The 22,176-nt window shown below is 45.8% G+C and overlaps 1 protein-coding gene across 3 annotated transcripts in view; it reads right to left on the bottom strand.

The window, feature by feature from the left end:
* Window positions 1-22,176, bottom strand: part of JARID2 (jumonji and AT-rich interaction domain containing 2) — a 230,436-nt gene that overhangs the window by 125,718 nt on the left and 82,542 nt on the right. The gene's annotated exons all lie outside the window — the stretch shown is intronic.

Genomic DNA, 22,176 nt, shown 5'->3' with positions numbered 1-22,176 from the left:
CACACAAAAAAAAGTGAGAGGGAGAGAGACCACTGCAGAAAAGGAGCAATGGATCTTGGTGGAATAGCAAATGGGGTGGGGGTGGGGGGTGGCTTTTCAAAGAAGAACACAGACACTATCAGGTCTCGAAGGTCTCATTTAAGAGTCTGTTGTATCAGATCCAGTGTAAGCGCTTGAGATAGCAGCGACCAACACAAGGGGCGGGCTGGGAGGACGGGGGAACCAAGAACCAGCAGCCCACCCAGGGACCAATTCGGTAATTCCGAAAGCAAAGACAGACTGCAGAAGAGCAGGGAGAGGGCAGGACCGGGGGCCCAGTCTGGGAAGACGGAGGCGGCTGGAGATGGCTGATACGGTGCGCCAACCGAGTTAACTCTTTCAGGGAAGCAGCAAGAAGGCTCTCAAGGTTTAAAGAGCTGCTTCCCACAGCCTGAGACCCTCACAGGTTCTCTCCTGTGGACATCTGCTTACAGTGGACATCTGATCTCCTGTGGACATCTGCTAATCTGAGAAGTGCTTACAGTCACACACTTACTTCAAGACTTCATCTTTCTAAGAGTTCAATTTAGAGATAGAAGGATTGTGGGCTTCTTGGGTACTTGGGGCCTTAAGCAAGTAAGTAAGACATTAACACCCCAGTAACTTCAGGAGATGGTGACGGACAGGGAAGCCTGGCATGCTGCAGTCCGTGGGGCTGCAAAGAGTCAGAAACAACTGAGCAACTGAACAACAGCAAAGCGGGGTTCTGGTTCTTCGGGTTCCTTTTGTTCAACAGGGTCAAATATGTCAGGGTCAGGCCAGTGCTGCTGCACTCCACAGCCTACAGAACTGGTTTTCATTCCCTGCCACTACCGGTCACTAAAGCCTCCTCCCGCGGAGATAAGGGACATAGATTATCCGAGATATTCTCCAGCTCGTAAATTCCTAAACTCTGCATAAACGCACACTGCATCTCAGAAATCCAACCACACAGTCTCTAAGCCCCACATAACGGAAGCTGTGCCCCTGTTAATCTTCCAGGATTTCCTAAAATGACAGTGATTCTCCATCTTCTGTAAGAAGGGGAAGAGAAGGCCTGGGAGCAAAGAGCCAGGATTTCCACCTTTCCTGGGGTGTTCTTTGTGCCTCACACCTGCCGAGACTTCCATTACCTCCAGGAGAAGAAGACACACCCTCTCTCCCCAGTGGCTCTCCTGAAAGCACCAAGGCATCTATAGACCAGGGTGGTACTCAAGTTCACACATGAAGACTGCAAGCAACCGGCAGACTCTGCCTCCATGCCACGGAAGGAGCGCACGCAGCTTCTTCACCACCACTCCGCAAGTCACCAGAGGCCAGCCAACTACACGGTTGAAAACCAGGAATACCAAGTGCTCTGACCAGACCCCAGTTGAGGAGCCCAAGGAACCAACCTGCCAAAAAGGCCAATGATTCAGCTACACAAGAGGTGAAAAGCACAATGAATTCACTCTTGGCAGCAAGCAAGTCCCCTGAGTGTGCGTGAACATGCCTCTAGCATATGGGTTTCAACTGAGTGACAGTCTCAGCCTTGGGAAGAAGCCATGCTCATGGGCTGAAGTCCACCTTCCAGGACACAGGGAAGGCAGCGGGACAGAATGGTCTTCACCACCCCAGGTTCCTATCCTCAGCAATTAAGTCTCCACAACAAACCAGGCCGTGATTATAAACCATTATGTCCTACATACACACAGTTTATAAACTGTAAAACCCCCAAAATAGCTTTCAATGTGAAATTCCTATGACAATTTACTGCTTCCTGTTCAGACTGCAGCCTTCATTTTGACTCCAGGCCTTCCAAAGAGAGGATTAAACACCCTGAAGACTGATGTCTAATTAGACAAACCTTATGAGAGGAAAACTTCTGCAAAGGAAGACACATTTAACGTTCACTTAGTAGCAACAGCAGCTCCATGACACCTACCTGAATAGTGTGTTAGTTGTTCAGTCCTGGCAACTTTCTACAGCCCCATGGACTCGTAAGCCTGCCAGGGACTCTCCAGGCAAGAATACGGGAGTGGGGTGCCATTCCCTTCTCCAGGGGATCTTCCCAATCCAGGGATCGAACCCGGGTCTCCTGCATCGCAGGCAGATTCTTTACTTTCTGAACCACCAGGGAAGCCCAACAAGATACTTATAAATATAGGAGAAGGAAATCTAGGACTCAGAATACAGGGTTTCAAGTTCTAGACATTAAAAATAAAAAACCACACACACACACACACACACACACACACACGAGTTCTTTTAGAATCTAGAGTGCTGGTCAAGACTTGTCACCTCCCTCAGTGTTGATGCCAAACACAAACCTAATAGGTAAGAAGTTGGCTCTGCTGTGTCTCCAAAAGCTCAGCGGGTTAAGTAATGATTTAGAAATTAGAACTCAAACTGCCGTTCACAGCTGCAGAGTCACGATGAATCCCCACATTCAGTGCACACCCCTCTCTAGTGGGAGGTTGGCAAGGTGGGCTTGCAACCAGCCACGAGGCACACAGGGCCCTGCAAGCCGGGTGTCCTGGGAAGCTGGAAAGAAGAAGGTACTTCAGGGGCCTAACACTTGCCTTCTCATAGTTCTGAACAATCCAAGTTCTACTGAGTGCTTTAGAATATAGCCCAGGCCTAACTCTCTCATTAGAAGTCAGGAACTCCAAAGGCAAACCCCACCCCCACCGCAAGAGCTTCCATGGCCTTTTAAGCCCAGCCCTTCAATCGTCTTTCCCCTCTCCCAGTAGCCGTCCACAGCGCCGTTTCTCCTGCTCCTCACAGTGTTATCCCAGCTCCCATCAGGATGCTCAGGATGCTCAAAACTGGACCGACTCAACGTCATGCTTCCCACCTTACCCACCCACACCCGGCCTGTTGGTGCCAAATTTCCAGGATGGGTTAAGTGAAGGGCCTGAAATCACTCCAATTTCCTTGACTGAAAAGACACTATCCCCGTAAAAAGGGCCCCGCAGTAACGACTCCAACAGGGCCAGGCGACACCTCGCATTCTCAGTGGTAAGCTTGTCATCGACCTAACACCCATGCACCAGCCCTCTGCCACCAGCGAGCTCCCTGTGAAGACAGCGCCCATCTCCAAGTCCGCGTGGCCTAACAGAGCCCAAACCCACTGCCCCACAGTCCCGTCACCTCAGTTACACGCTACCCAGACTCCTTCACCAAAGAGCCCTCTGAGTTCTCTCCTCCTCTCCCTGCCACCCATCTCTGCGGGCTCCTTCTTCCTGTCTCCCAGGAGCCCCTCGTTCTATCTCCTCCCACCTCTCTATTCACTTATTCAGCCCCAAATCACTATCTTCAAATCAACTGAAAAGCCAGTGGTGCCTTTGTGGGCCTAGTGGCTCTCCCGCTCCTCAGAGGGAATCACCCGGGATCTGCACCACAGCGCTGAGAGCAGAGAGCAAGCCCTTCTCCACGAAAGCAGGCTTCCTCCACCACGCCCTGCCCTGGCCCATTTGCTTTACTGGTCAGCTTAATAAAGGCAGATACAGGAGAAGTCACACCATTGATCCAGCATCCAGCAGTCTCATTCGGATGCAAATTCAGCTGCCCAGAGTGTGTGGCCAGTTCTGGTGAGCCACACACTCTGAAAAACAGCTCCTGTCATTTGGGGTTTCCATGATAAGACCTCTAGGTTAACAGACCATCTAAAGCTTAAGAAGAATCAACTCCCAGATGACACACCACCCATCCTCATTCCTACCCCACAGATCTCTGATTTCTCCCCAAGCCCCCCGAAATGCTCTGCAAACACTGAAGTTTAAAGAAAAAAATTAGATCTGCTTGCAGACAGAGGGAGGGAGAGGGGAGTCATCACATAGATCTGCTTTGATACTGACTTCGAAAAATCACTTTCTTTGGCAAATGGAAGACTAAGTAATAAGATCTTTGAAAGTACAAGTGACAGGGTTTTGTTTTCATTTGCAAAACATCTACCATTCTTTGAAAAAAGTTTGAAAATGGCAAGGGCTCAGGCATTAAAGTAGAATGTATCTCATAATCTTTTCATTGAAAGGAAAAACGACAGCATAACCTCTAGCTGCTCCAAGCTTTGCAACAGACATGTAAGAAAAGGGGGCACAGAAAGCAAACGCGTGAAGACACCACACACCATGCGGCAGACAGCCCCACCGAAGGCTCTCCAAAGCCCACAGGGCAGCTTGGAGACCCAACAGTGCTCCGAACACCACCAGTGCCTCAACTACTTGGCAGCCTGCAGAGATGCAGGCGCAGTTTAAGACTCCCTGGTGATGCCCACGCACATGAAAGTTTCAGAAGCTCTGCTGTAAACTTTCAGACGAGCCCCATCCTGCCCATTTCACATCACTTTCCACCTTCCATCGGAAAACAGGCAAAGATGAAGATGAGGTGAAACCCTAGATGAATGCTTCTAACAACCATCTAACTGTCGCCATTTCTACTGTCAGAAATAAGAAGCCTGTATTAATATACTCTGAGAACTCTTTCCTTTGACTTCTTTTAACTGAGTGAAAAACAAGTGACCAAATAGCAAGAATGAAATCAACAAAAAAGTTAGGACACTGAGAAGTGGTTAGTTCCTTGAATCAGTGTGACATGATCTCTCAAGCTCTCATTCCCTGATTACCCACCTTGGGACGACTTCCCTTTAAAGGTGACACAGAATTAAACACAAATGTGAATAATATCCCAGAAGAGGACCAGCATATGCAATAAGATCATTTCTATTTCTCTGCACCATCTGAAAGTTGGCATATATTTCAGCAGTCACATCAGCCAGTAGGATCTCATTAAGCTTCCAGTTAACCATATCCTCCCAAGGTGACTTTATTTGTTGGGTGAAGGGGTGTACCCCCCCATTACCATGCCACAAAACCCAAAGAAGGCCCCAAACCGACAAAACTCATGGCTTCCAGTTGCAAATTATTTTTCTATGATTTTTCTCCCAACCTCTAAGGTCAAAAACCAAAACCAACACGAGAGACACATAAGAACATACGAGATGCTTTCTTCCTTAGCCAGGTTTCTGAAGGTACATGATCTGTTGGGTGCAGACTGCCACGTCTCCTACAAACTCAGCCTCATGGAGAGGGGCTGAGGCTGCAGACATGGGCAGGCATGACTATTTTAAATGTACTCGAGTGCCTACCCCAACTTCCATTGATGGTGTAAATTCTTAGCAATGTCAGTTTCAATAAAGCCCCAAAAGTTTCAATAAAGCCTTAATACAAAATGAATTTGCTAACAATTCAAATTTTCTCTCCATGGCCCTCGCTTCAAACTCCTGGACTACTGAATTAACATGTTCTAACTGCACCAAGAGTTCTTCTAATTGACTGTCTCAAAACTGATCAGGTCGTTGATACAGAAAAGCCATGTCGCCCACTTAGCCAAAGGTCTGGGCAGAGTCTTCCAACCTTCTTCCAAGCACTCAAATACTGGAGTGCAAGCAATAGAGGTTTCCAGGTCAGTCAGTCCTGGTTGGTTTCTGGTGCCAGGTTCTATGGAAGCCCATTTCTGATCAATTTAAACACAGACACACACACATTTTCTAACAATTACAACTATATAAAAATGAAACCAGTTCCCATGGAAGAGAGTTAACTTCCCACTACTTGTGGGCAAACTGCATGAAGAGCCTCATCCATTATGAGTGACCAAGTAATTTATCATCACAGCCAAGGGCGCTGTTAATACTGATGACGGGACAACTGGTAGAAACTGGAACAAAGGTCAACCAAGGACTAGGTTCCTTCCAGCAAAGGTCTTCACTACCATGCAAATCATTTTTAACATCGCCACCACAGAAAATAAAACCAGTATCCAAGACACATAAATTTTACATCCAAGTCCAGAACCTCACACCAACATTTTAAATGTCGATTGGCTTGGGGGGACTGGGCGGGGGTGGGGGTGGGGGTGGGGGTGGGGGGGTGGGGGAGGGTGCAGACATTTGCACACACTACCATGTTCCACAGAAAACACTTCTGCTTCCACGGGGAGGGAGCAGCCAGTCAAATGCTCCCGTCAGAGCTTCTGGTAAGTAAACCAAGCAGAGGGGCATGCAGGATGGGAGAGAAGAGAGCATGCATGTTCACAGGCAGAAAGACCTGCTCCTGACATGACATCCCTTCATTAAAACTGATACAGGAGTTAAGACAAACAATTAAGTGTTTGGATTACAGTAGCCACTGGATGAGTTACCAACGCCACCACGTGCATATATTCCATCTCCATTCATTTTGCCAAGGCTCTGAGAGTGGAGCAATTTGTGACCTTCCACCTCCTTTTTTTTTTTTTTAAAAAAGGGTGGGGGGGAGAAGTGATGCCCAGCTTCAGCACTCAGTCCCACGCTGGGTGCAGTAACCAGAAATGCCACATGGGGGTGGGGGGGTGCTGATGACTGGAAAGATATTACCAATAAGAAAACTGTGAGAGACTGGCTCCAGGAGGGAGGTGGATTCCAGGGAAGAATGTCTGGAAACCTCTACATAAACGCCTTTTATTTTCAAGAGCCCAAGTTTTGCATATACCTGCTGTTAAATCACCCTACTTAATGCAATTTGTTGCTGTCTGAAATATCAGCCTCTTCCATCAACAGTTTGAGACAACAATGAAAGCATCCAAAATAATAACAGTAATAATTTGTTAGGGATGTTGATTCTTGGCACCGATTCCACACAAACAAGGATTTAAAGAGCCAGAGAGAGAGAAAATATTAAAGAAAAGAGAAAGAGGTTAAAACTACTGTTTCTTCTACTTTTAACAAAATATTTTCTCCACTGGAAATCAACTCAATGTCTCAAATCAACCCGATCTTCATTTTTAATTTCATAAAATGGTTCATCTGTCAATATTCAAACATCAAAGAGAAATGGGGGAACATTCACACCTAGAAATCTGATAAATGGCCAGGAAGCCACTGACTTACTGAACTTGAGAATGACGGTCCTTTGCCTTGGTTTTAAATTAAAAGCACTTCAAGCAGAAATTTTCCTCCGAAAGACAAGCTTCCAGGGATAAAGTAAACAGACTGAAAATGCTTATGCAAGGAGGGTTTTACTTCTTCCAAACTCCCATTAAATAATGTGTACTTATCTTTGATTACCGCCCATTTAAAAAAAATAAAATAAAAAGCTACAGCTGAAATTGGATTAAGAACTTCTGCTGAAAACGATTTATTGCATAACACAACTCTGACAGCCTGAATCTCCGGCCACCAACTGAGCCTTTATAAAAATCTGCTGGGCAGCTGCCAAGTCAGCTTTTTTGCGTCTGAGCATGTCAGACCCCGCCGTTGTCAAGGCAGCAGCAGCGCACGTTCACGGTTAAACGGTGCAGGCAGGGACCACGCCACACAGCGTTCAACCCCCTGCAATTCCTGGTCTGACAGTTTGTTGTTTCAACATAATCAAAAAGGACTCGCGATCCAGAGGGCATTATCTCCAAGAAACTGGCAGAAATCGGACTGGCGATCTCCCTTCGGTGGAGGAAATGGGGGAGAAATTAAGTCAAATTACAAATAAATACTTGACATGGGTCTTGGAAAGAGAAACCAGAATGAGGGACGATTCTGTGTCGGCAATGCCAATGAGCAACTCCCAACAGCCTCATCTGGGAATAAATCATTAACAAGTAGGTTCCCAAGAGCATTCTGACTGACTGGGATCTTTTCATCCTTACAGCCTTTTTATGTTAATAAGAATACCCCCAAACCCCCCAAATGGCATATTCTAAGCTGCACTATCCAACAGAGCAGTCACCAGCCACATGTGGCTATTTACGACTGACTTAATTAAAATTAAAAATTAAGTTCCTTAAGTTGTACTGGACACAGTTCAAGAACTCATCAGCCATGCGCTTCTCAAAATGGACAGCCTGGCTAAAGAGTGTTTTCATCATTCCTGTTCTAGATCGGCACTGATAATGAATTGGACAGAGTTTTTCAATTGGCTGTGTTCCTTGCTAACTCATTTCATTATGGCCCTAAGACTCTTCAAAACAGAAGAGTCTTCAAAACAAGAAAATTCCGGAACATGAGAATACCCTGCACAAGAAAACCAGAGTCTAAAGTAGGCAAGAACTGACATTTACCCATAACTCTCAGGAAGTGGTTCCAATTTGTTCTGCCACATCTCACCTTTCAAATCTGCAGGGAATGTACATGAAATTCAGAGGATGAAATACAAGATTCTTCAGTCTACGAGGAAGCCCTAAAAACATGCACTGCTTTAAAATGCCTTCGAATCATGTTCTAAATTATTTCCCTGCAAAATAACTTCTCTGGGTTTAAGAGCAGACAAAAACCAGCATCCCAGCAGCCGGTCTCCCAGCACCAACGGGTGGCCCAAACTTCTGAGACTGACCACTGCCCCACCTCCTGCCAGGACCAGCCAAGGTCATGGGCCTCTGAGCCAGGCCAAGGGCTAGGGTGATTTTTATACTTCTGTTGCTACCCCCAAGCCCTGGGACACTGCTGGGTGACATGCTGAGCTCTGTCAATACCTGACTGACTTACTTGACTTGCTGGCTTTTTCTGACTCAGAAAGAACCTCCACCCAGGAAATAAGCATGAGCGTCCACACTTTCCCAGGGGACTGGTTGTCTGGTCACGCTACACTGTAAAATCTGTTAAGGGGTTTGGGGGGCCATTTTATGAAAATATTCAAGTTATAGTGAAGTACACAAATAAACTTTGTCCTTTGATTTAATATCAATGAACACTCAATCACGTTTGTTCTTTCCCCCCTTTCCTCATATCCTCCAGCGGTCCCCTGAGTTAAGGACCATCAGATTGTAGCTTGTCATTACAGGAATGGACCTCCAGAAATAATTTTAATGCCTGTCACCTCTCCAATCAGCACTTCCCACTAATGGAAAATGCAGACCAGCATGTGGCAGGTCACACCCTACTGTTTCTCGTGGCTCTGTCCTCCACGTTTGATAACTCCACGTTTCAACCATTCCCAAATGATGCCACCAACCTGAGAATCTATGAGAAAAAACACTGGAGCTTAACAAACCACACACGTGGGTTCAAACACCCACAAAGTTTCTCCCAGGTGCTGCTGCTGGTCAGAGAACACACTGAGAATCACAGGCATACAGCCTGCAAGGGACCCGACTCCCACCTCGCCTGCATGAAGACTGTTCTCAAGGCCAGAAAAGACATTATACTTGCCAAACCTAAGGCAAATAATTAGAAACCTGACTCTTGGCTGGTTTTTCTGTTTCCTCTCCCCCAAAACCTTCACTTCGTGGCAAATAGATGGGGAAACAATGGAAACAGTGAGAGAGTTTATTTGGGGGGATTTCAGAACTGCAGCCATGAAATTAAAAGATGCTTGCTCCTTAGAAAAAAAGCTATGACCAACCCAGACAGCATATTAAAAAGCAGCGACATTACTTTGCCAAAAAAGGTCCGCCTAGTCAAAGCTATGGTTTTTCCAGTAGTCATGTATGGATGTGAGAGTTGGACTATAAAGAAAGCTGAGTCAAAGAATTGATGCTTTTGAACCATGGTGTTGGAGAAGATTCTTCAGAGTCCCTCGGACTGCAAGGAGATCCAACCACTCAATCCTAAAGGAAATCAGTCCTAAATATTAATTGGAAGGACTGATGCTGAAGCTGAAACTCCAATACTTTGGCCACCTGATGTGAATAACTGACTCATTGGAAAAGATTCTGATGCTGGGAAAGATTGAAGGTGGGAGGAGAAGGGGATGACAGAGGATAAGATAGTTGAATGGCATCACTGACTCGATGGACGTGAGGTTGAGCAAGCTCCGGGAGTTGGTGATGGACAGGGAAGCCTGGTGTGCTGCAGTCCATGGGTCGCAAAGAGTCAAACACGACTGAGCAACTGAACTGAAAGCTTTCAACTCTGATTCCTCTGCCCTTCCCAGTCTCTGATTATGATGGAAATAACAACTGCATCGACTTACATTCTAAAACCATGAATCCTTGGGGCTCCTTTCAAAGTTCAAAAGCCTCTGAGGCTCCCAGTGGCTACGACAGGGGGCATTTCCAAATTTCCTAGCATGACCTACAAAATGATCATCTACCCAACTTAGCACAGAGTTGTTAAGTCCTTGTCCCGCTAGCACTCCCAACACCTGCCCCCACAACTGACCAGCGATACAGATCTCATTTCGCAGCCCCATCTCAAAACAGACACCAGAAAACAGAAGTACTGATGTTTATTAACTAAAGATTAATCACGACTTCAACAATAACTCACTAGTAAATAAAGAGCAGACTGAACACATACAGATGAAACTACAACCTCAAACCTCTAATACCAAGAAATACATAAAACAATTAGGCTCAATTATCAACTGTTTTAGTATTCCACCCACCCCACCCCCCACCAGCTCTTGGTCTTTATAATGCAAAGAATGCATGATCTATGTGACCAGGACCCTTAGTACGAGATGTCAATTTCATTCAAAATGAGATATTTACTATCAGTGAATTCGGTTCCTCGTCCAATGACAAGATTTAACCATATCACTATTTCACAACGATTTTTGACGATCACAACCATTTCTGCCACCTAAACAAAACCAGAAACCTTCACTGGCTCCCTCATTTGTTTCATGCAAAATGAGATTTCCTGCAGTTTTTTTAGCTCCATAAAAACAGCCTGATAGACGAGTCAATGATTCAATGCAAAGATTCATGCTTACCTACAGACCGACAGACCTCCTCCAAAGTCATGAGGGCTGACCCCCTAAAAGGTGATATAAGCAGTTTCATTTCCAAGCACAGCTGCTGATAGGAATAGCAAATAGGCCTTCTAAGTAACGTCATAGTCCTTCCTAAGTTGGCATGTCACAGTGATAAGAGAAAACCCATGTTGTGAGCACAGTGGATGTGAAGTAAAAGTTTACCATTTACACTTCATGTGATGTTTGTAAAAAAATAAAGCAGAAGAGGGAAGATGACAATTTTACTCCAAATGGGAAACCACACAAAAGTTTTGAGCAAAGAAGTAACAGAATTTGATTTATATTTTTAAAAGCTCACACAGGTTGCTGGGTTGAGATTAAAACAGGAGATTGGGGGTGGAGGGGACGGGTGCGGAGGAGATAAAGGAAGGTGTGACCACTGCCCACAGGAAGTGAGGACCAAGGAGGCAGCAGGCGGCAGTGAGGACTAAAGCAACTGAGAGCCAACATACAACATGTGAGGAACCAGGAATAAACAAAAGGTGAACCCCCAAGTTTTCATCTCAGGACATTTCCTTTCCTTTCTGGAGGAAATAAGGGAGCACTTCTGCAAACAGTGTTTTGGAGCAGAAAGTAGCGAGGAAGGAACCAAGAGCTTCATTCTTACACTCAGCTGGAGTTGTCCACACAGACCCTGGGCGAGAGGTCAAAGTTCAGGCTGCGTGCCAAAGCTAGGGATCTGAATACAGCTCGTAGTTAAACATCAAACCTAGACTCCAATCTTGTCAAAAGGGCAGAAAAACATAGTTCACCTCTTGGCTGAAAGTAAGGGGTGAAGTCAGGTAAAGGCTGCCTGACCTGGACAAGTCATTTTACGGCCAAAAGGGTTTTCAGAGACTTAGGAAAAATGATGCTTCCAAATAAACAGTGAATGAAGGCACAGGACTGACACTGGGAGGAAGAAAAGGAATGTTTCACATACTCCAGAGCCTTTCTAGAAACATCTGCACTGGATGATGCCCTGATTTAACTTCAATAATCTGGCAGAGGAGACCTCAGAAACCCACTGCTCAGCATGGGCCATACCGCAGGCCCAAGGCTGCTGCTGGTGAGAAAGTTCCATGTAGCCACATGAAGTCGTAACGCACTCAAACACACGTGCAGACGCCCCTTCTTATATTTAGCTTCACATGCAAATGAGGAAACGATGACATCCAGCCCTAAGCAGAGGCAGGCCTGAGGCCTGCTCTCCCAGGTAAGTGCTCAAGCGGTGACGAGTCAGAGAGGCTTGCACACGGGTGAGCTCTCAGGCGAAATCACGGAAGGATCCAGAGAAGCTTGAGATGCCCCAAAGACCGGGAAGAAGAATACAGAAAATAATTCCCTCTACGTGGTCAACTCTATTTCCTATCAGACCCACCACCTGTGAGTCACAGCCCACTGCCAGACCTACGCTGTGCTTTTCCTCTTCGAATTCCTAGCTTCTCTCCTGAAAAGCACTCTGAGCGGGGGTTCCTGGAAACCTACATTTCCATCTTCCTAACCAGCCCTCCACCTCTACTGCTGGGGGACTGCCGTTCCAGCTCTGGGCAGCACAGGAGCTTAGCCACCCTGGAAATCCCTGGGAAGCTTTATGGAGGACAGACCTCGGCACCAAGCTCTGAGTCAATGCCAGGGTAGGGCTGGGGCCCAGAGATTTTGGTAAACTCAGTGTGGGCACCACCCATCCATCGACACTCCCATTTTTGGTGGACTTGGTCTCACTGCATTAAAATTACCCATTTCCTAACAACTCCCCAACAGCAAGCCTGGCACATTAGGAGCTTACTAAGCAACTGTTGAGGAAATGAAGCTTAAAAAAAGGAAGAAACCATGTAACTAAGGAAACCAGGTTAACTATTTAAATAGAACACACAGCATGTTTGAATACACTTATTTTCTTGACATTAATCCTCTAAAATTGAGGATTCGGTATTCTCTAAAATCGAGAAAAAGTTTTAGCTGATACTAAAGCGTTCCTTTCTCGTAAACACAAACCAAACCCATACTACCTTCAAGGAACTGAATCACTGATAAACCACGCAAAGCTTCCCTGCCTCCAACTGAAGAGGAAAACCAACCCTGTGTATCTATGAGTCAGAGCCAGGTTCTGATTTGCCAATAAAACACTCAAAATGTTCTCTCAGTAGAAGTACTGGGAAACTAGGTTATGGTTGCTCACTGATTTAATCACATCAGGGGGAGAGTCTGGAGAAGCAGATCATCTTTAAAACCCCATCATTGGGAGGATGTGTCCGGCTCTTTGAGATACCATGGACTTATGGTATTCTCCAGGCCAGAATACTGGAGTGGGTAGCCGTTCGCTTCGCCAAGGGATCTTCCCAACACAAGGATCGAACCCAGGTTCTCCTGCATCGCAGGTAGATTCTTTACCAGCTGAGCTGCCAGAGAGGCCTAAAAACTAAATTGAGAAGGGAAAAGCCTTTGTATGTTCAGTTTCTCCTTAACCCCAAACTCCAACCGCTGCAGAATAATTCCAGCCCCTAAGTCACCTGTAGGAGACAAATGAAGCTTTTATTCTTCTCCTTGTGCTATCAGAACAAGGCCTGTCAAGCTCTACTGTGTCAGATCTCCTGTCCATGTTAATACATAATTCAATTTCTCCTTCCAGGTAAGAGGTCTCTAGAAGGTCTGCTGCCTTCTTGCTCCTAACATTCTCCATTATGCAGCAGTTCAGAAAGATCTGTCCATCCAACACCTTCCAACGTGATAGCAAGGGACTGCTTTTAGCCTGAGAGTTTATGATCAAACACGTAAAAGGAAAAGCAGACGACAGGGAAAAAGAAGGGGTCGGGGGGAGAGGTTATCCTCTACGAGACAATTCTCCTTTTGGGGGGGGGGCGGTTATCCTCTACGAGACAATTTTCCCTTTTTAGGGCCAGTTAGGGTTTGACAAACTTTTCAGACCATTTCACAAAAGCCCTGACCTCACAGAAAACACTTTCCAATTTTAACATACATACCCACACAAAGAAACACAGCAGGCACTCCCCACGGGCCAAAATAAAATGCTCTCTAGTAATTACCATAAATAGAGAAAGAGATGGGCTTCCTGAGTCAGAGTACAGGGGACGAGAAAAACCACCAGCAACAAAAACATCATAAACAAAATTACACAGTCAACAACAAACTGGGAGGAAAGTGGAATTGCTTCTCAATGAGATGCAAAGAAACACATCTGTGAGACACTCAAACAAGAGGAGGGAACACATTGGTTAGCCAGCCGAGGCAAGGAGGGTGTAGCCCTTAAATACAAAGAACATTTTCTGTAGAACAAACTGAAGTTCCTGGAAAATCCCACAAAATATTATTAATGAAAATACTTGAGAACGGATTTATTTCTCATCACTCTCACTTATTCTTTCCCATACATTTGGCATAAAATTTCCCAATCAACTCCAAGGTTTTAGACGATTTTAAGAATCACTAAATAAAGCTGCTTTGAGAGATTCTTCCTTACAAACAGCCTGAGAGGACTTCCCCGGTGGTCTAGTAGTTGAGAGTCCACCTGGCAATGCAGGGACTCGATCACTGGTCTGGGAAGATGTCACATGTCACGGGACAGCTGAGGCCATGCTCCGCAACATGAGAAGCCCCCACAGGAAGAGAGGCCCATGTGCCACAACTAGAGAGTAGCCCTCGCTCGAAGCAAGTAGAGAGCCCTCGCTCGCAGCAACTGGAGAGTAGCCCTCGCTCGCAGCAACTAGAGAGAGCAGCAAGGAAGACCCAGCGCAGCCCAAGGAAAAGAAAAAAAAAAAAAGCCCGAGAGCCTCTCAAACAAACTAGAAGGCATTTGTCCATCGGTCTAACCACAGCTCCCACTGTGATAAGATGTGATCAATTTGCAATGATAATTTGAGTTCACCGTTTAAATCATATCCACAATGACAGGCAGTACAGAAAACACTAATAATGAAGGAAGAGGATCAAAATAAGCCCATGCACCTGCCTTATAACCCTCTCCAGTCTGTAAACTGTACGAGTCTAATCTAGAAATGTTCTGCTAGGAAAAACGGTACGTTCATTACTGCAAAATCACAAGTTGTCTCCTTGGGAGAAGGGCATGGCAACCCACTCCAGTGTTCTTGCCTGGAAAATCCCATGCACAGAGGAGACTGGCAGGCTACAGCCACAGGGTAGCGAAGAGGTGGGCAGGATTCAGTGGCCAAAGAGCACCCCACGGGCTCCACACTTAGGGGCGCCCTCTCTGAGCTTGACCACATTCTAGGCAACCTTCACCTAGGTGAAATAACGGACTCATGCGGAGGCAGGCGGCTTGCCTCACACAGACAGCAAGAGGGAGGGCCTGTCAGCGGCTCCAGCACCACTGTCTCAGGACACCAAGCAGTCAGCAGTCTGGAGCCTCCTCTCTCATCTTCACCTGTTCAAAGAAATCTCTGAATCTCTGGAACCATCATTTTAAAATAATTTAAATGATGAGTTTTGTAATATGTGAATTTCACCACAACAACTGAAACTGGTAATATTAAATCTGCTAATCTCAAAACAAATTCTATTTAAAATTTAAGTAATTTTTAAATTGTTTTCTTTGAGGTCAAGGCTTTTGTAAAATGGTCTGAAAAGTTTGTGAAACCCTAACTGGCCCTAAAAAAGGAGAGTTGTTTTGTAGAGGATAACCTCTCCTCCCCAACTCCTTGCTTTTCCCTGTCTTCTGGTTCTCCTTTTAAGTGTTTCATCATCAACTCAGGCTAAAAGCAGTCCCTTGTTACCATGTTGGAACGTGTGGGATGGACAGATCTTTCTGAACTGCTGCATAATGGAGAATGTTAGGAGCAAAGACACTCAATAGAGATATGGAGAACAATGAAATTATTAATACTACATTCCTATGTCAAAGTTCTAGAAATACTTTTACTGGCAAACTGGGTCACAAGGCTTGTAAAAACCATCCACTGGTACCTGAAACAACTCCATAACCACTTTTTACCAAGTAAAAAGTTCAACAATTTCCAAATACAAAATATATCATTATATTGCAGCCTAAGCAAAGCAAAATATCAGCTTGCTTATTTTGGTGCCATTGTGTTCATTAGAAACTGCTCATCATGCATCACTGAAATTGAAAATCAGTAAAATGTGCAGGAAGACAATTCCTTTATATTACCTTCTGAGACCCATAAACTTCTTAATCGTAAAGGCAGGATGTGTGTGGGGGGGGGTTTGCTCCCTCTATCCTCAGAGCCTTGTTCCGACAAACATTAGAGGCCAAATACACAGAAAGGGACACAGTGAATTATTGATACCATAATCTCAACATTCGTTCTGGTTTTCAGTATTTTTTTCCTTTGCATTCTTGCTGTGGTCTGCAATGGTTTGAAACCATATTCCAAATAACTCTTTCAAGCTCACTTGCCCCTGCTGTTCTCGCTCTCTGGCTCTTCCTTTATCGCAAAGCTCATGTCTCAGTTGAATGTCACCTTCTCCAAGAAGCTTTCTCCGACCATCCTACCACACAACCTGCTTTAACTTTCTTCAGAGAATTTATCACCCGTAAAATTCGTATTTGATAGGAACACATATTATACAGTTTCCTAACTAAATTACTGGCTGAATCCACCAGTAATGGGGCAAAAACTCAACGATGATATATGAGGCATTCCATATATTCAACACTTTGATTTTTGACAGTGATACAGTTAATTATTTTTATCATAAAAAATAAATAAGGAGGAGGAAAGGAGTAATTTAACTCATATAAGCTAACATATTCAAGTCCACCCCTCTGTTAATGAGGACAAGGAAACAAGGTTAACACAGCCTCATCCCGTATGGCCGATGCTAACAATTACCAAAAACCAGTGTCTTAAGACACAAATTTATTCTCTTACCAGTTTGAGCAACCTCCAGGAGACAGCGAAGGACAAGGGAGCCTGGCATGCTGCAGTCCACGGGTTCACAAAGAGTGGGAGAGGACTTAGCGCCTGAACAACAACAACAGATTCTGAAGGCCAGAAGGTCAAAATCAGTTTCACTGGGTTAAAGCGGAGGTGTTTGGTAAGGCTGTTTTCTTCTCGAAGCTCTGAAGGGAAAATCCAATGCCTTGCCTTTTCGGCTTCTCTGGCTTGTGGCCCCTTCATCCGTCTTCAAAGATCATCACTCCGACCTCTAAGGCTCTGTTTTCCCCTCTCCTTTTTCTCTCTCTGCCTCTGAAGCGCCTACCTCTCTCGTGTAAGGATGCTTGTGATTAAAACCAGGCACACCTGGACCAACCCAGCCCATCTCCCTGCTGAAGACCCTTCACTTAAGCACGCCCCTATTTACCACTTAAAGTAACAGGCTGGGGGACCTGAATATATTCAGGCACCGTTACGCAGCCTCCATTATCTTACGCTGGAGGTGAGAAGGCTGAAAGTGGTCTTGGGAATTTTTTTTTCCATTTGCTTTTTCTTTTTTAAGTGTAAAGAAAGACTCAACTAGGTCCTCAGATCTTGTGCTAGTGAAAGAAGAAAACCTCAGTGGATCAAGAACAGTGGGTGGAACTACCATCTCAAAGTTTCCAAGAAACAGCAAAGTAACTGAATCCTTTGGTTAAAAACCTTTTTCTGTACTAAAACCACAGGTGGTAAGCGAGTGGCAAGCTGGTCTAAGGGTTTTCTGATTTCTCAACAAAGAGGAGCATCGGAAGCACACTAGGAAGAGGATCATTTCAGGTGACAGGAGCTTCCCTTTCTGCTAGAATTTCAACTGTTAATTTACCTTATCAAATGGCACTAGATCTGGGACTAAAATTTTACATTTTAAAGATAATTTTATTACTCAAAAAGAGCCCTTCTTAGATAGTATTGTTTCTGAAAGAGATGGGTGTTTTGTTTTGTTTTTGAAATCTCCAGACTGCTGTTCAAAAGTAAAACTAGAAATTTAAATAAGTTAACATATGAATCTGTTGAAACTTTCTCAGAAGATGATGATATGCATTAACCTCAAGATCTCTACTCAAGATACACAAACGGATAGATAATAAACACATGAAAATATGCTTGACAGCATCATTCATGAGGGAATTGCAGATCAAAACCACAATGAGACACCACTTCACACCCACTAGGATGGCTATAATCAAAAAAGACAAGCCTTTAAGTGCTGACAGCAGCGAGTGCTGGAGAAATTGGATCTATCACACACTGTGGTGGGAATGAAAAATGGGGCAACGGTTTTGAAAACCAGCCTGGCTGTTCCTGAAAAGGTTCAACGGAGTTATCACAGGACCCAGCAATTTCACTCCAAGGTATACATACCCAACACAAGTGAAACCGCACATCCACACAAAAACTCACACATACGTGTTCCCAGCAGCATCGTGTATAATGGCTAAATGTGCAAACAGCTCAACTGTCCAGCAAATCACGAGTGGAGAGAAGTGTGTTGTATCTACAAATGGAACTGCTCAGCAATGAAAACAAAGTATTCCTTTCTCTCAATAAAGGAGCCCTGTGCCGATTAATAACCTCTGCTGTGCTACACTGCATTTGCTTGCAAAACTGCCCTACTGCCCACATTTCACAGGTTGTTGATTAGTCCAACTCTTTGCAACCCCATGGATTGTAGCCTGCCAGGCTCCTCTCTCCATGGAATTTTCCAGGCATGAATACTGGAGTGGGTTACCATTCTCCAGGGGATCTTTCCAATCCAGGGATTGAATTCGACTCTCCTGCACTGGCAGGTGGACTCTTTACCACTGAGCCACCTGGGAAGTGGTCCATTTGATGGGTATTTTACAGAAAATTCAGACCTTGCAATGTAAAAGATGGAAAAACCATTCTATTGCTCCATCAGCTGGAAGCACTCTATCCAGCGTCTGTTCCCTATGTGACAGGGCCCCTGTCCCACTCAACAGACTTTCAGACATCAGGCGTACGGCAGGTCAGGGGAGCCGAGCAAGAGAACGCAACAGGGGAAAGGGAGAAAACCCCAAGACGAGGCAGCGTCCTGTCCCAGACACTGGCCTCCAGTTCGGCGCGGTGAGCCATGACCCTGTAGAGGCAAGTGGGTCCCTCCTCGAGGCTGCTGCTTCCAGAGTCCGAGCCGGGACAGTGGCAGGGCGTGTGTTCCTAGGAGACAACTCGCAGACAGAGGACAATGCGACCAGAAGGCAGGGGGAGGGGAATCAGAGCTGCAGTGGTTCAGACCTGGAGCCTCACGGGGTCTCGGCTAAGTACGACCGCGCAGATTTACAGCGGCCTTCAATGCGTTCTGTTACAAAGAACTACATGTCAATAAATTAATTTGAGTGTAAGAAAAACAAACAGCGTTTCAGGGAGGAGGGGAGCTGGGAAAGATAAGACTGGGTTTATGCGACTCCTGCCTGTCGAGTGAGGGGCCGGCAGGCAGACTGAGCTCCACTGCCCCCTGTGACAGCATTGAGGGAGACCATTCATTGGGGGGGGGGGGGGTGCGCTAAATGAAAAATCAACACGGACTCGAAATACCCTCTGGCTTCAAGATTCAGCACAGTGACTCTCCTTTTCAAAAAGCTTATCTACAGGAGCATCTGCCTTTTTTTTTTAAACCAACTCTCCAGCCAAGGCCAGATGAGTCTGTAGAGTCTCCTGGGAGGAGATGGGCAGAGCGAAGTGAGGAGCCCAGGGAGTGTGGAAGCCGCGGCAGGAGCATGATTCAGGCTGCCTCTCTCCCTGCCAAATGAAGCCGCCACCGATGCCAAAACATCCCATTTATAACGCCGCACAAAAGCGTGTGTACAGAGGGACCACACAGCAACTTTTCAGGAGGCTAGAATAACTTCCAAGTTTAACCCATTAAATGGTCACCCCTTTAAAAAAAAATCTGCGAATATGAAACTGGTGGTCAACAGTATGCCCCCAGCAACAGCAGCTTCTCAGAGGTCACAGTTATAAGCAGGCTTCAGTGATACCAACGTACCTCCTTCCTACTGACAGAACAGGACACACCTGCACAAAACGTACATATGAGGCCAGCAAAGAAAACTAGAAACAGTCTTACATATATACATAACCCCACATAACGGTCAGAAAGGGCTGTCTGGATTCCACCGGGAAAGGCAGGATGAGAACCCAGATCACCGGCTTTGATGAGGCCAATGTCTTCCCAGGCCCCCAGGCCGCCCTGCGCTGGGAGAAGGGCTGCCTGGTCTGTGTGACCATCCGCTGTCTGTGTGACAGCTCCACCCACCCGCGTTCCCCCAACCCCCCCAGTCACCTTTCCCCTATCGGCTGAAGATGTCTTTCCTCGCCCCGGAAGGAAAAGTTTTCTTCCAACTCAGAGTATCAGCACGTGGTTCCCCTAACAGAACCACACGCCCACTCAGAGATTCTAACCAATGCTCGGCTCCCCGACCACACAAGGTAAGCTCACGTCTCCTCATCACCCATATTTAGCAGCATCCTCTTCCTTTACCAAAAAGTAAAGGATTCCCATTACGTTCTACACCACTAGGACAGAACACAGCACTCTCAATTCACAATCCCCTAATCAGGCCTCAAGATACCAGACTGTTCTGGCCTGAATGTTAAGTCCAGTTGTTCACCCCATCTCTGGATGCCCTGGAACAGGCAATCCTTTTGGACCTAACAGAACTTCATCCACTGGGGGGCCCCCTTTCTTTTTTTCTTTTAGGTGCCACAGGTTTTGGCCACAACAACTATTTCTTTCACTAATATCAGATTTACAGCCTGCTGCTTCATTTCTGTGCCTTGTTTATTCAAAGTAACTTAATGATGTGATCCAGCACTGAAATGAAGTCGTTCTGAATCCTGTTTCAATAGAAATTAATTCCAACACCCAACAGAGCGTAGAAGTAGATTAAAGGTATGGTTTTAAGATAAAGCACCAGGCCCACACCCGCTCTTGCTCAGGCTCCAGGACACCATGTCACAGATGCCACACCTGGGTATTTCTCGTTCTAAACGTGAAAACCAAATACATCTTAGGATCAAAGAAAAACGATGATTACAAAAATCACCAAATCACCCTAACAGCTGCATGGTCTCCATGTTTACAGTGAAGGAATATCTGATGGGCAGACAGTAAATTTGATACATATTTTTATGAAAGCCTCCAGAGAGAGAGAGAAACCAGGTGAGCGAGAGCACAAAGACAAACAGCTTTGCCTTCTGCATGGAAGACGGTCAGCTCAGGGGCCTGGTCACGGGGAAGCACAGAAGCGCGACTGGCTGCTGGCGGCGATTCTAACTCCGTCTGTGCCCAGAGGTGATCCCCCAATTCTCCCCAGTTCTGAGCTATCAGAACAGAGGCTGTCCATCACAGAACTGAATACCATCCAGAAGACTTAAGCAGCATTTAGTTCTCAGATGCAGGGGCCCGTCACCACCTCTGAACCCACAGCTACAACCTGCACCATCCAAAGGCCGATCAATCTAGGAATGGCCGAACGTGACAACTGGTCGCCTCACATGGGGTGTGTCTTGTCTCCAAAAGCACAGCCGTCCAGGATTTGAGGGAGAAAAGCTGAAGGCCAGAAAACGATGACTGCTGTGTTTGATCCACCGTATCTTCAACTTTCCCTCAGTCTCACTGATAACAAACCAAACTGCAGCCTGAGGCGGCAGAGTGGGGGCTTTATGCCATTCCTTCCTTTTTCTCTTCAGCATTTCCTCAGGAGCTGGGCCAAACCCATCGATGATCTTTTGCCAAAACTGCAGCTACCAAGCTACCAGGGCCAAAACCCAATCCCACTTCTAAAACTGTGCTCTTTAATTTGCCCTCTACTTCCAGAATGAACAACCCTGGAAATAGAAATGGGAATTTTCCAAGCTGGAAATAGTTCTGACTGAAAACTCTCTAGTCACTCTCTCTGGATTAACCCAGGCAGACCCACTTCACTCACACACACGCAATTAGGGCACACGATGTGGTTGTGGCTGTGGACGGAGACACTAAAATTTTACCCGCCCACAAAATTCCATTCCTTAGACGGAACATTTTCACATTTTTTTTTGCTCAGTATCTTCCATCACCCAAAGGAAGTCGTCGTATCTTGGATTAGAGAATAAAAACTAAAATAACAACTAGGTCCTTCAGAAAGAACTGGTACTAATCTATCACATCACTCATGGGTGGCCTCCTGGATGGATTATTAAAAAAAAAAAAACTGACAAGTAGAGCAACCTCAACTGCAAGGTCAAAGGGGAAGTTCATGTTACAAGATGGTCTAAGCGATCTCACTGAAAATGCTTTTCATTCCTAATACACGCCATGGAAAAACCTTCTCAACTGTGGCCCTTAAATCTTCAATTTTCACCTCATGTGCTTCACATAGTATACTATGACCTGCTCTTTTGCTGAAATAAGCAATGTTTTGTTTCATTAATTGGCTTAACTCCCCTCAACGACCCACCCACCCAAAGAGGTGGGCCAGAGTAAATACTAAGCATCAGCAGCTCCGTGTGTCCTGGTGGGCTCTCCCAGCCCGCTCCTCCCGCTGCAGCTGCTT

Source organism: Oryx dammah, unplaced genomic scaffold (genome assembly GCF_014754425.2).
Source record: "Oryx dammah isolate SB20612 unplaced genomic scaffold, SCBI_Odam_1.1 HiC_scaffold_11, whole genome shotgun sequence".
NCBI lineage: Eukaryota > Metazoa > Chordata > Mammalia > Artiodactyla > Bovidae > Oryx > Oryx dammah.
The sequence above is the reverse complement of the archived record's forward strand: the minus strand, read 5'-3'. Positions and strand labels throughout refer to the sequence as shown.